This window comes from Engystomops pustulosus, chromosome 9 (assembly GCF_040894005.1).
Source record: "Engystomops pustulosus chromosome 9, aEngPut4.maternal, whole genome shotgun sequence".
Classification (NCBI taxonomy): domain Eukaryota; kingdom Metazoa; phylum Chordata; class Amphibia; order Anura; family Leptodactylidae; genus Engystomops; species Engystomops pustulosus.
Window position 1 is genome coordinate 62214078 of NC_092419.1, and position 9275 is coordinate 62223352.

Below are 9275 nucleotides of genomic sequence, written 5' to 3' on the forward strand. Positions count from 1 at the left end.
TAGTTAAAGAAGGTTCAAATTGAACAGCTGCTGTCAACGGCCATTCTAAGCTGAATGTGCCTGCTCTCGTCAGATCGCAGCAGCAATGCAGCTTAAGGCTTGGCAAGTACCAGCATGGGAGACTGGCTGGGAATTCCAAGTTCCGTTGACCTTTTTGAACCTGAAAATGTGTTAGTTTGTCTATGAGATAGTAAAAGAAGGTTCAAATTGAACAGCTCCTGTCAACGGCCATTCTAAGCTGAATGTGCCTGCTCTCGTCAGATCGCAGCAGCAATGCAGCTTAAGGCTTGGCAAGTACCAGCATGGGAGACTGGCTGGGAATTCCAAGTTCCGTTGACCTTTTTGAACCTGAAAATTGTGTTAGTTTCTCTATGAGATAGTAAAAGAAGGTTCAAATTGAACAGCTGCTGTCAACGGCCATTCTAAGCTGAATGTGCCTGCTCTCGTCAGATCGCAGCAGCAATGCAGCTTAAGGCTTGGCAAGTACCAGCATGGGAGACTGGCTGGGAATCCCAAGTTCCGTTGACCTTTTTGAACCTGAAAATTGTGTTAGTTTCTCTATGAGATAGTAAAAGAAGGTTCAAATTGAACAGCTGCTGTCAACGGCCATTCTAAGCTGAATGTGCCTGCTGTAGTCAGATCGCAGCAGCAATGCAGCTTAAGGCTTGGCAAGTACCAGCATGGGAGACTGGGTAGGAATCCCAAGATCCGTTGACCTTTTTGAACCTGAAAATTGAGTTATTTTCTCTATGAGATAGTAAAAGAAGGTTCAAATTGAACAGCTGCTGTCAACGGCCATTCTAAGCTGAATGTGCCTGCTCTCGTCAGATCACAGCAGCAATGCAGCTTAAGGCTTGGCAAGTACGAGCATGGGAGACTGGGTGGGAATCCCCAGTTCTGTTGACCTTTTTGAACCTGAAAATTGTGTTAGTTTCTCTATGAGATAGTTAAAGAAGGTTCAAATTGAACAGCTGCTGTCAACGGCCATTCTAAGCTGAATGTGCCTGCTCTCGTCAGATCGCAGCAGCAATGCAGCTTAAGGCTTGGCAAGTACCAGCATGGGAGACTGGCTGGGAATTCAAAGTTCCGTTGACCTTTTTGAACCTGAAAATGTGTTAGTTTGTCTATGAGATAGTAAAAGAAGGTTCAAATTGAACAGCTCCTGTCAACGGCCATTCTAAGCTGAATGTGCGTGCTCTCGTCAGATCGCAGCAGCAATGCAGCTTAAGGCTTGGCAAGTACCAGCATGGGAGACTGGCTGGGAATTCCAAGTTCCGTTGACCTTTTTGAACCTGAAAATTGTGTTAGTTTCTCTATGAGATAGTAAAAGAAGGTTCAAATTGAACAGCTGCTGTCAACGGCCATTCTAAGCTGAATGAGCCTGCTCTCGTCAGATCACAGCAGCAATGCAGCTTAAGGCTTGGCAAGTACCAGCATGGGAGACTGGATGGGAATCCGAAGTTCTGTTGACCTTTTTGAACCTGAAAATTGTGTTAGTTTCTCTGTGAGATAGTAAAAGAAGGTTCAAATTGAAAAGCTGCTGTCAACGGCCATTCTAACCTGAATGTGCGTGCTCTTGTCAGATCGCAGCAGTGATGCAGCTTAAGGCTTGGCAAGTACTAGCATGGGAGACTGGCTGGGAATCCCAAGTTCTGTTGACTGTTTTGAACCTGAAAATTGTGTTAGTTTCTCTATGAGATAGTAAAAGAAGGTTAAAATTGAACAGCTGCTGTCAACAGCCATTCTTAGCTGAATGTGCGTGCTCTTGGCAGATAGCAGCAGCGATGCAGCTTAAGGCTTGGCAAGTACCAGCATGGGAGACTGGCTTGGAATCCTAAGTTCTGTTGACCTTTTTGAACCTGAAAATTGTGTTAGTTTCTCTATGAGATAGTAAAAGAAGGTTCAAATTGAACAGCTGCTGTCAACGGCAATTCTAAGCTGAATGTGCCTGCTCTCGTCAGATCGCAGCAGCAATGCAGCTTAAGGCTTGGCAAGTACCAGCATGGGAGACTGGCTGGGAATCCCAAGTTCCGTTGACCGTTTTGAACCTGAAAATGTGTTAGTTTCTCTATGAGATAGTAAAAGAAGGTTCAAATTGAACAGCTGCTGTCAACGGCCATTCTAAGCTGAATGTGCCTGCTCTCGTCAGATCGCAGCAGCAATGCAGCTTAAGGCTTGGCAAGTACCAGCATGGGAGACTGGCTGGGAATCCCAAGTTCCGTTGACCTTTTTGAACCTGAAAATTGTGTTAGTTTCTCTATGAGATAGTAAAAGAAGGTTCAAATTGAACAGCTGCTGTCAACGGCCATTCTAAGCTGAATGTGCCTGCTCTCGTCAGATCGCAGCAGCAATGCAGCTTAAGGCTTGGCAAGTACCAGCATGGGAGACTGGGTAGGAATCCCAAGATCCGTTGACCTTTTTGAACCTGAAAATTGATTTATTTTCTCTATGAGATAGTAAAAGAAGGTTCAAATTGAACAGCTGCTGTCAACGGCCATTCTAAGCTGAATGTGCCTGCTCTCGTCAGATCGCAGCAGCAATGCAGCTTAAGGCTTGGCAAGTACCAGCATGGGAGACTGGCTGGGAATCCCAAGTTCTGTTGACCTTTTTGAACCTGAAAATTGTGTTAGTTTCTCTATGAGATAGTTAAAGAAGGTTCAAATTGAACAGCTGCTGTCAACGGCCATTCTAAGCTGAATGTTCCTGCTCTCGTCAGATCGCAGCAGCAATGCAGCTTAAGGCTTGGCAAGTACCAGCATGGGAGACTGGCTGGGAATCCCAAGTTCCGTTGACCTTTTTGAACCTGAAAATGGTGTTAGTTTCTCTATGAGATAGTAAAAGAAGGTTCAAATTGAACAGCTGCTGTCAACGGCCATTCTAAGCTGAATGAGCCTGCTCTCGTCAGATCACAGCAGCAATGCAGCTTAAGGCTTGGCAAGTACCAGCATGGGAGACTGGCTGGGAATCCCAAGTTCTGTTGACCTTTTTGAACCTGAAAATTGTGTTAGTTTCTCTATGAGATAGTTAAAGAAGGTTCAAATTGAACAGCTGCTGTCAACGGCCATTCTAAGCTGAATGTGCCTGCTCTCGTCAGATCGCAGCAGCAATGCAGCTTAAGGCTTGGCAAGTACCAGCATGGGAGACTGGCTGGGAATTCCAAGTTCCGTTGACCTTTTTGAACCTGAAAATGTGTTAGTTTGTCTATGAGATAGTAAAAGAAGGTTCAAATTGAACAGCTCCTGTCAACGGCCATTCTAAGCTGAATGTGCCTGCTCTCGTCAGATCGCAGCAGCAATGCAGCTTAAGGCTTGGCAAGTACCAGCATGGGAGACTGGCTGGGAATCCCAAGTTCCGTTGACCTTTTTGAACCTGAAAATTGTGTTAGTTTCTCTATGAGATAGTTAAAGAAGGTTCAAATTGAACAGCTGCTGTCAACGGCCATTCTAAGCTGAATGTGCCTGCTCTCGTCAGATCACAGCAGCAATGCAGCTTAAGGCTTGGCAAGTACCAGCATGGGAGACTGGCTGGGAATCCCAAGTTCCGTTGACCTTTTTGAACCTGAAAATTGTGTTAGTTTCTCTATGAGATAGTTAAAGAAGGTTCAAATTGAACAGCTGCTGTCAACGGCCATTCTAAGCTGAATGTGCCTGCTCTCGTCAGATCGCAGCAGCAATGCAGCTTAAGGCTTGGCAAGTACCAGCATGGGAGACTGGCTGGGAATTCCAAGTTCCGTTGACCTTTTTGAACCTGAAAATGTGTTAGTTTGTCTATGAGATAGTAAAAGAAGGTTCAAATTGAACAGCTGCTGTCAACGGCCATTCTAAGCTGAATGTGCCTGCTCTCGTCAGATCGCAGCAGCAATGCAGCTTAAGGCTTGGCAAGTACCAGCATGGGAGACTGGCTGGGAATCCCAAGTTCCGTTGACCTTTTTGAACCTGAAAATTGTGTTAGTTTCTCTATGAGATAGTAAAAGAAGGTTCAAATTGAACAGCTGCTGTCAACGGCCATTCTAAGCTGAATGTGCCTGCTCTCTGCAGATCACAGAAGCAATGCAGCTTAAGGCTTGGCAAGTACCAGCATGGGAGACTGGCTGGGAATCCCAAGTTCTGTTGACCTTTTTGAACCTGAAAATTGTGTTAGTTTCTCTATGAGATAGTTAAAGAAGGTTCAAATTGAACAGCTGCTGTCAACGGCCATTCTAAGCTGAATGTGCCTGCTCTCGTCAGATCGCAGCAGCAATGCAGCTTAAGGCTTGGCAAGTACCAGCATGGGAGACTGGCTGGGAATTCCAAGTTTCGTTGACCTTTTTGAACCTGAAAATTGTGTTAGTTTCTCTATGAGATAGTAAAAGAAGGTTCAAATTGAACAGCTGCTGTCAACGGCCATTCTAAGCTGAATGTGCGTGCTCTTGTCAGATCGCAGCAGCGATGCAGCTTAAGGCTTGGCAAGTACCAGCATGGGAGACTGGCTTGGAATCCCAAGTTCTGGTGACCTTTTTGAACCTGAAAATTGTGTTAGTTTCTCTATGAGATAGCAAAAGAAGGTTCAAATTGAACAGCAGCTGTCAACGGCCATTCTAAGCTGAATGTGCCTTCTCTTGTCAGATTGCAGCAGCAATGCAGCTTAAGGCTTGGCAAGTACCAGCATGGGAGACTGGCTGGGAATTCCAAGTTCCGTTGACCTTTTTGAACCTGAAAATTGTGTTAGTTTCTCTATGAGATAGTAAAAGAAGGTTCAAATTGAACAGCTGCTGTCAACGGCCATTCTAAGCTGAATGTGCGTGCTCTTGTCAGATCGCAGCAGCGATGCAGCTTAAGGCTTGGCAAGTACCAGCATGGGAGCCTGGCTTGGAATCCCAAGTTCTGGTGACCTTTTTGAACCTGAAAATTGTGTTAGTTTCTCTATGAGATAGCAAAAGAAGGTTCAAATTGAACAGCAGCTGTCAACGGCCATTCTAAGCTGAATGTGCCTTCTCTTGTCAGATTGCAGCAGCAATGCAGCTTAAGGCTTGGCAAGTACCAGCATGGGAGACTGGCTTGGAATCCCAAGTTCTGGTGACCTTTTTGAACCTGAAAATTGTGTTAGTTTCTATATGAGATAGTAGAAGAAGGTTAAAATTGAACAACTGCTGTCAATGGCCATTCTAAGCTGAATGTGCCTGCTCTCGTCAGATCGCAGCAGCAATGCAGCTTAAGGCCTGGCAAGTACCAGCATGGGAGACTGGCTGGGAATTCCAAGTTCCGTTGACCTTTTTGAACCTGAAAATTGTGTTAGTTTCTCTATGAGATAGTAAAAGAAGGTTCAAATTGAACAGCTGCTGTCAACGGCCATTCTAAGCTGAATGTGCGTGCTCTTGTCAGATCGCAGCAGCGATGCAGCTTAAGGCTTGGCAAGTACCAGCATGGGAGACTGGCTTGGAATCCCAAGTTCTGGTGACCTTTTTGAACCTGAAAATTGTGTTAGTTTCTCTATGAGATAGCAAAAGAAGGTTCAAATTGAACAGCTGCTGTCAACGGCCATTCTAAGCTGAATGTGCCTTCTCTTGTCAGATTGCAGCAGCAATGCAGCTTAAGGCTTGGCAAGTACCAGCATGGGAGACTGGCTGGGAATCCCAAGTTCTGTTGACCTTTTTGAACCTGAAAATTGTGTTAGTTTCTCTATGAGATAGTAAAAGAAGGTTCAAATTGAAAAGCTGCTGTCAACGGCCATTCTAAGCTGAATGTGCGAGCTCTTGTCAGATCGCAGCAGCGATGCAGCTTAAGGCTTGGCAAGTACCAGCATGGGAGACTGGCTGGGAATCCCAAGTTCAGTTGACCTTTTTGAACCTGAAAATTGTGTTAGTTTCTCTATGAGATAGTAAAAGAAGGTTCAAATTGAACAGCTGCTGTCAACGGCCATTCTAAGCTGAATGTGCCTGCTCTCGTCAGATCGCAGCAGCAATGCAGCTTAAGGCTTGGCAAGTACCAGCATGGGAGACTGGCTGGGAATCCCAAGTTCCGTTGACCTTTTTGAACCTGAAAATTGTGTTAGTTTCTCTATGAGATAGCAAAAGAAGGTTCAAATTGAACAGCTGCTGTCAACGGCCATTCTAAGCTGAATGTGCGAGCTCTTGTCAGATCGCAGCAGCGATGCAGCTTAAGGCTTGGCAAGTACCAGCATGGGAGACTGGCTGGGAATCCCAAGTTCTGTTGACCTTTTTTAACCTGAAAATTGTGTTAGTTTCTCTATGAGATAGCAAAAGAAGGTTCAAATTGAACAGCTGCTGTCAACGGCCATTCTAATCTGAATGTGCCTGCTCTCGTCAGATCGCAGCAGCAATGCAGCTTAAGGCTTGGCAAGTACCAGCATGGGAGACTGGCTGGGAATTCCAAGTTCCGTTGACCTTTTTGAACCTGAAAATGTGTTAGTTTCTCTATGAGATAGTAAAAGAAGGTTCAAATTGAACAGCTGCTGTCAACGGCCATTCTAAGCTAAATGTGCCTGCTCTCGTCAGATCGCAGCAGCAATGCAGCTTAAGGCTTGGCAAATACCAGCATGGGAGACTGGCTGGGAATTCCAAGTTCCATTGACCTTTTTGAACCTGAAAATGTGTTAGTTTCTCTATGAGATAGTAAAAGAAGGTTCAAATTGAACAGCTGCTGTCAACGGCCATTCTAAGCTGAATGTGCCTGCTCTCGTCAGATCGCAGCAGCAATGCAGCTTAAGGCTTGGCAAGTACCAGCATGGGAGACTGGCTGGGAATCCCAAGTTCCGTTGACCTTTTTGAACCTGAAAATTGTGTTAGTTTCTCTATGAGATAGTAAAAGAAGGTTCAAATTGAACAGCTGCTGTCAATGGCCATTCTAAGCTGAATGTGCCTGCTCTCGTCAGATCGCAGCAGCAATGCAGCTTAAGGCTTGGCAAGTACCAGCATGGGAGACTGGCTGGGAATCCCAAGTTCCGTTGACCTTTTTGAACCTGAAAATTGTGTTAGTTTCTCTATGAGATAGTAAAAGAAGGTTCAAATTGAAAAGCTGCTGTCAACGGCCATTCAAAGCGGAATGTGCGTGCTCTTGTCAGATCGCAGCAGCAATGCAGCTTAAGGCTTGGCAAATACCAGCATGGGAGACTGGCTGGGAATCCCAAGTTCTGGTGACCTTTTTGAACCTGAAAATTGTGTTAGTTTCTCTATGAGATAGTAGAAGAAGGTTCAAATTGAACAACTGCTGTCAACGGCCATTCTAAGCTGAATGTGTGTGCTCTTTTCAGATCGCAGCAGCGATGCAGCTTAAGGCATGGCAAGTACCAGCATGGGAGACTGGCTGGGAATCCCAAGTTCTGGTGACCTTTTTGAACCTGAAAATTGTGTTAGTTTCTCTATGAGATAGCAAAAGAAGGTTCAAATTGAACAGCTGCTGTCAATGGCCATTCTAAGCTGAATGTGCGTGCTCTTGTCAGATTGCAGCAGCAATGCAGCTTAAGGCTTGGCAAGTACCAGCATGGGAGACTGGCTTGGAATCCCAAGTTCTGGTGACCTTTTTGAACCTGAAAATTGTGTTAGTTTCTATATGAGATAGTAGAAGAAGGTTAAAATTGAACAACTGCTGTCAATGGCCATTCTAAGCTGAATGTGCCTGCTCTCGTCAGATCGCAGCAGCAATGCAGCTTAAGGCTTGGCAAGTACCAGCATGGGAGACTGGCTGGGAATCCCAAGTTCTGTTGACCTTTTTTAACCTGAAAATTGTGTTAGTTTCTCTAAGAGATAGTAAAAGAAGGTTCAAATTGAACAGCTGCTGTCAACGGCCATTCTAAGCTGAATGTGCGTGCTCTTGTCAGATCGCAGCAGCAATGCAGCTTAAGGCTTGGCAAGTACCAGCATGGGAGACTGGCTTGGAATCCCAAGTTCTGGTGACCTTTTTGAACCTGAAAATTGTGTTAGTTTCTATATGAGATAGTAGAAGAAGGTTAAAATTGAACAACTCCTGTCAATGGCCATTCTAAGCTGAATGTGCCTGCTCTCGTCAGATCGCAGCAGCAATGCAGCTTAAGGCCTGGCAAGTACCAGCATGGGAGACTGGCTGGGAATCCCAAGTTCTGTTGACCTTTTTGAACCTGAAAATTGTGTTAGTTTCTCTATGAGATAGTAAAAGAAGGTTCAAATTGAACAGCTGCTGTCAACGGCCATTCTAAGCTGAATGTGCGTGCTCTCGTCAGATTGCAGCAGCTTAAGGCTTGGCAAGTACCAGCATGGGAGACTGGCTGGGAATCCGAAGTTCCATTGACCTTTTTGAACCTGAATATTGTGTTAGTTTCTCTATGAGATAGTACAAGAAGGTTCAAATTGAACAGCTGCTGTCAACGGCCATTCTAAGCTGAATGTGCGTGCTCTTGTCAGATCGCAGCAGAGATGCAGCTTAAGGCTTGGCAAGTGACAGCATGGGAGACTTGCTGGGAATCCCAAGTTCTGGTGACCTTTTTGAACCTGAAAATGTGTTAGTTTCTCTATGAGATAGTAAAAGAAGGTTCAAATTGAACAGCTGCTGTCAACGGCCATTCTAAGCTGAATGTGCGTGCTCTTGCCAGATTGCAGCAGCGATGCAGCTTAAGGTTTGGCAAGTACCAGCATGGGAGACTGGCTGGGAATCCCAAGTTCTGTTGACCTTTTTGAACTTGAAAATTGTGTTAGTTTCTCTATGAGATAGTAAAAGAAGGTTCAAATTGAACAGCTGCTGTCAACGGTCATTCTAAGCTGAATGTGCCTGCTCTCGTCAAATCGCAGCAGCAATGCAGCTTAAGGCTTGGCAAGTACCAGCATGGGAGACTGGCTGGGAATCCCAAATTCCGTTGACCTTTTTGAACCTGAAAATTGTGTTAGTTTCTCTATGAGATAGTAAAAGAAGGTTCAAATTGAACAGCTGCTGTCAACGGCCATTCTAAGCTTAATGTGCCTGCTCTCGTCAGATCGCAGCAGCAATGCAGCTTAAGGCTTGGCAAGTACCAGCATGGGAGACTGGCTGGGAATCCCAAGTTCCGTTGACCTTTTTGAACCTGAAAATTGTGTTAGTTTCTCTATGAGATAGTAAAAGAAGGTTCAATTTTAAATGCTGCTGTCAACGGCCATTCTAAGCTGAATGTGCCTCCTCTCGTCAGATCGCAGCAGCAATGCAGCTTAAGGTTTGGCAAGTACCAGCATGGGAGACTGGCTGGGAATCCCAAGTTCCGTTGACCTTTTTTAACCTGAAAATTGTGTTAGTTTCTCTATGAGATAGCAAAAGAAGGTTCAAATTGAACAGCTG

The 9275-nt window shown here is 45.1% G+C and overlaps 26 pseudogenes; all 26 read left to right on the forward strand.

Moving 5' to 3' along the window:
- Positions 1-32: 32 nt before the first annotated feature.
- Positions 33-151, forward strand: LOC140082445 (5S ribosomal RNA; annotated as a pseudogene).
- Positions 152-220: 69 nt separating this feature from the next.
- Positions 221-339, forward strand: LOC140082456 (5S ribosomal RNA; annotated as a pseudogene).
- A 70-nt stretch (positions 340-409) lies between these two features.
- LOC140089807 (5S ribosomal RNA) lies at positions 410-528 on the forward strand (annotated as a pseudogene).
- Positions 529-976: 448 nt separating this feature from the next.
- Positions 977-1095, forward strand: LOC140091783 (5S ribosomal RNA; annotated as a pseudogene).
- A 69-nt stretch (positions 1096-1164) lies between these two features.
- LOC140086016 (5S ribosomal RNA) lies at positions 1165-1283 on the forward strand (annotated as a pseudogene).
- Positions 1284-1920: 637 nt separating this feature from the next.
- LOC140083883 (5S ribosomal RNA) lies at positions 1921-2039 on the forward strand (annotated as a pseudogene).
- Positions 2040-2108: 69 nt separating this feature from the next.
- Positions 2109-2227, forward strand: LOC140089819 (5S ribosomal RNA; annotated as a pseudogene).
- A 70-nt stretch (positions 2228-2297) lies between these two features.
- LOC140094273 (5S ribosomal RNA) lies at positions 2298-2416 on the forward strand (annotated as a pseudogene).
- Positions 2417-2486: 70 nt separating this feature from the next.
- On the forward strand, positions 2487-2605 carry LOC140078940 (5S ribosomal RNA; annotated as a pseudogene).
- Positions 2606-2675: 70 nt separating this feature from the next.
- On the forward strand, positions 2676-2794 carry LOC140078339 (5S ribosomal RNA; annotated as a pseudogene).
- Positions 2795-2864: 70 nt separating this feature from the next.
- Positions 2865-2983, forward strand: LOC140095191 (5S ribosomal RNA; annotated as a pseudogene).
- A 70-nt stretch (positions 2984-3053) lies between these two features.
- Positions 3054-3172, forward strand: LOC140082467 (5S ribosomal RNA; annotated as a pseudogene).
- A 69-nt stretch (positions 3173-3241) lies between these two features.
- On the forward strand, positions 3242-3360 carry LOC140089831 (5S ribosomal RNA; annotated as a pseudogene).
- A 70-nt stretch (positions 3361-3430) lies between these two features.
- Positions 3431-3549, forward strand: LOC140087964 (5S ribosomal RNA; annotated as a pseudogene).
- A 70-nt stretch (positions 3550-3619) lies between these two features.
- On the forward strand, positions 3620-3738 carry LOC140082478 (5S ribosomal RNA; annotated as a pseudogene).
- Positions 3739-3807: 69 nt separating this feature from the next.
- LOC140089843 (5S ribosomal RNA) lies at positions 3808-3926 on the forward strand (annotated as a pseudogene).
- Positions 3927-3996: 70 nt separating this feature from the next.
- LOC140098550 (5S ribosomal RNA) lies at positions 3997-4115 on the forward strand (annotated as a pseudogene).
- A 70-nt stretch (positions 4116-4185) lies between these two features.
- On the forward strand, positions 4186-4304 carry LOC140082950 (5S ribosomal RNA; annotated as a pseudogene).
- An 826-nt stretch (positions 4305-5130) lies between these two features.
- Positions 5131-5249, forward strand: LOC140090542 (5S ribosomal RNA; annotated as a pseudogene).
- A 637-nt stretch (positions 5250-5886) lies between these two features.
- Positions 5887-6005, forward strand: LOC140089855 (5S ribosomal RNA; annotated as a pseudogene).
- Positions 6006-6264: 259 nt separating this feature from the next.
- LOC140085145 (5S ribosomal RNA) lies at positions 6265-6383 on the forward strand (annotated as a pseudogene).
- A 257-nt stretch (positions 6384-6640) lies between these two features.
- LOC140089868 (5S ribosomal RNA) lies at positions 6641-6759 on the forward strand (annotated as a pseudogene).
- A 70-nt stretch (positions 6760-6829) lies between these two features.
- On the forward strand, positions 6830-6948 carry LOC140082539 (5S ribosomal RNA; annotated as a pseudogene).
- Positions 6949-7585: 637 nt separating this feature from the next.
- LOC140083686 (5S ribosomal RNA) lies at positions 7586-7704 on the forward strand (annotated as a pseudogene).
- A 259-nt stretch (positions 7705-7963) lies between these two features.
- Positions 7964-8082, forward strand: LOC140093675 (5S ribosomal RNA; annotated as a pseudogene).
- Positions 8083-8899: 817 nt separating this feature from the next.
- Positions 8900-9018, forward strand: LOC140083409 (5S ribosomal RNA; annotated as a pseudogene).
- Positions 9019-9275: the final 257 nt, after the last annotated feature.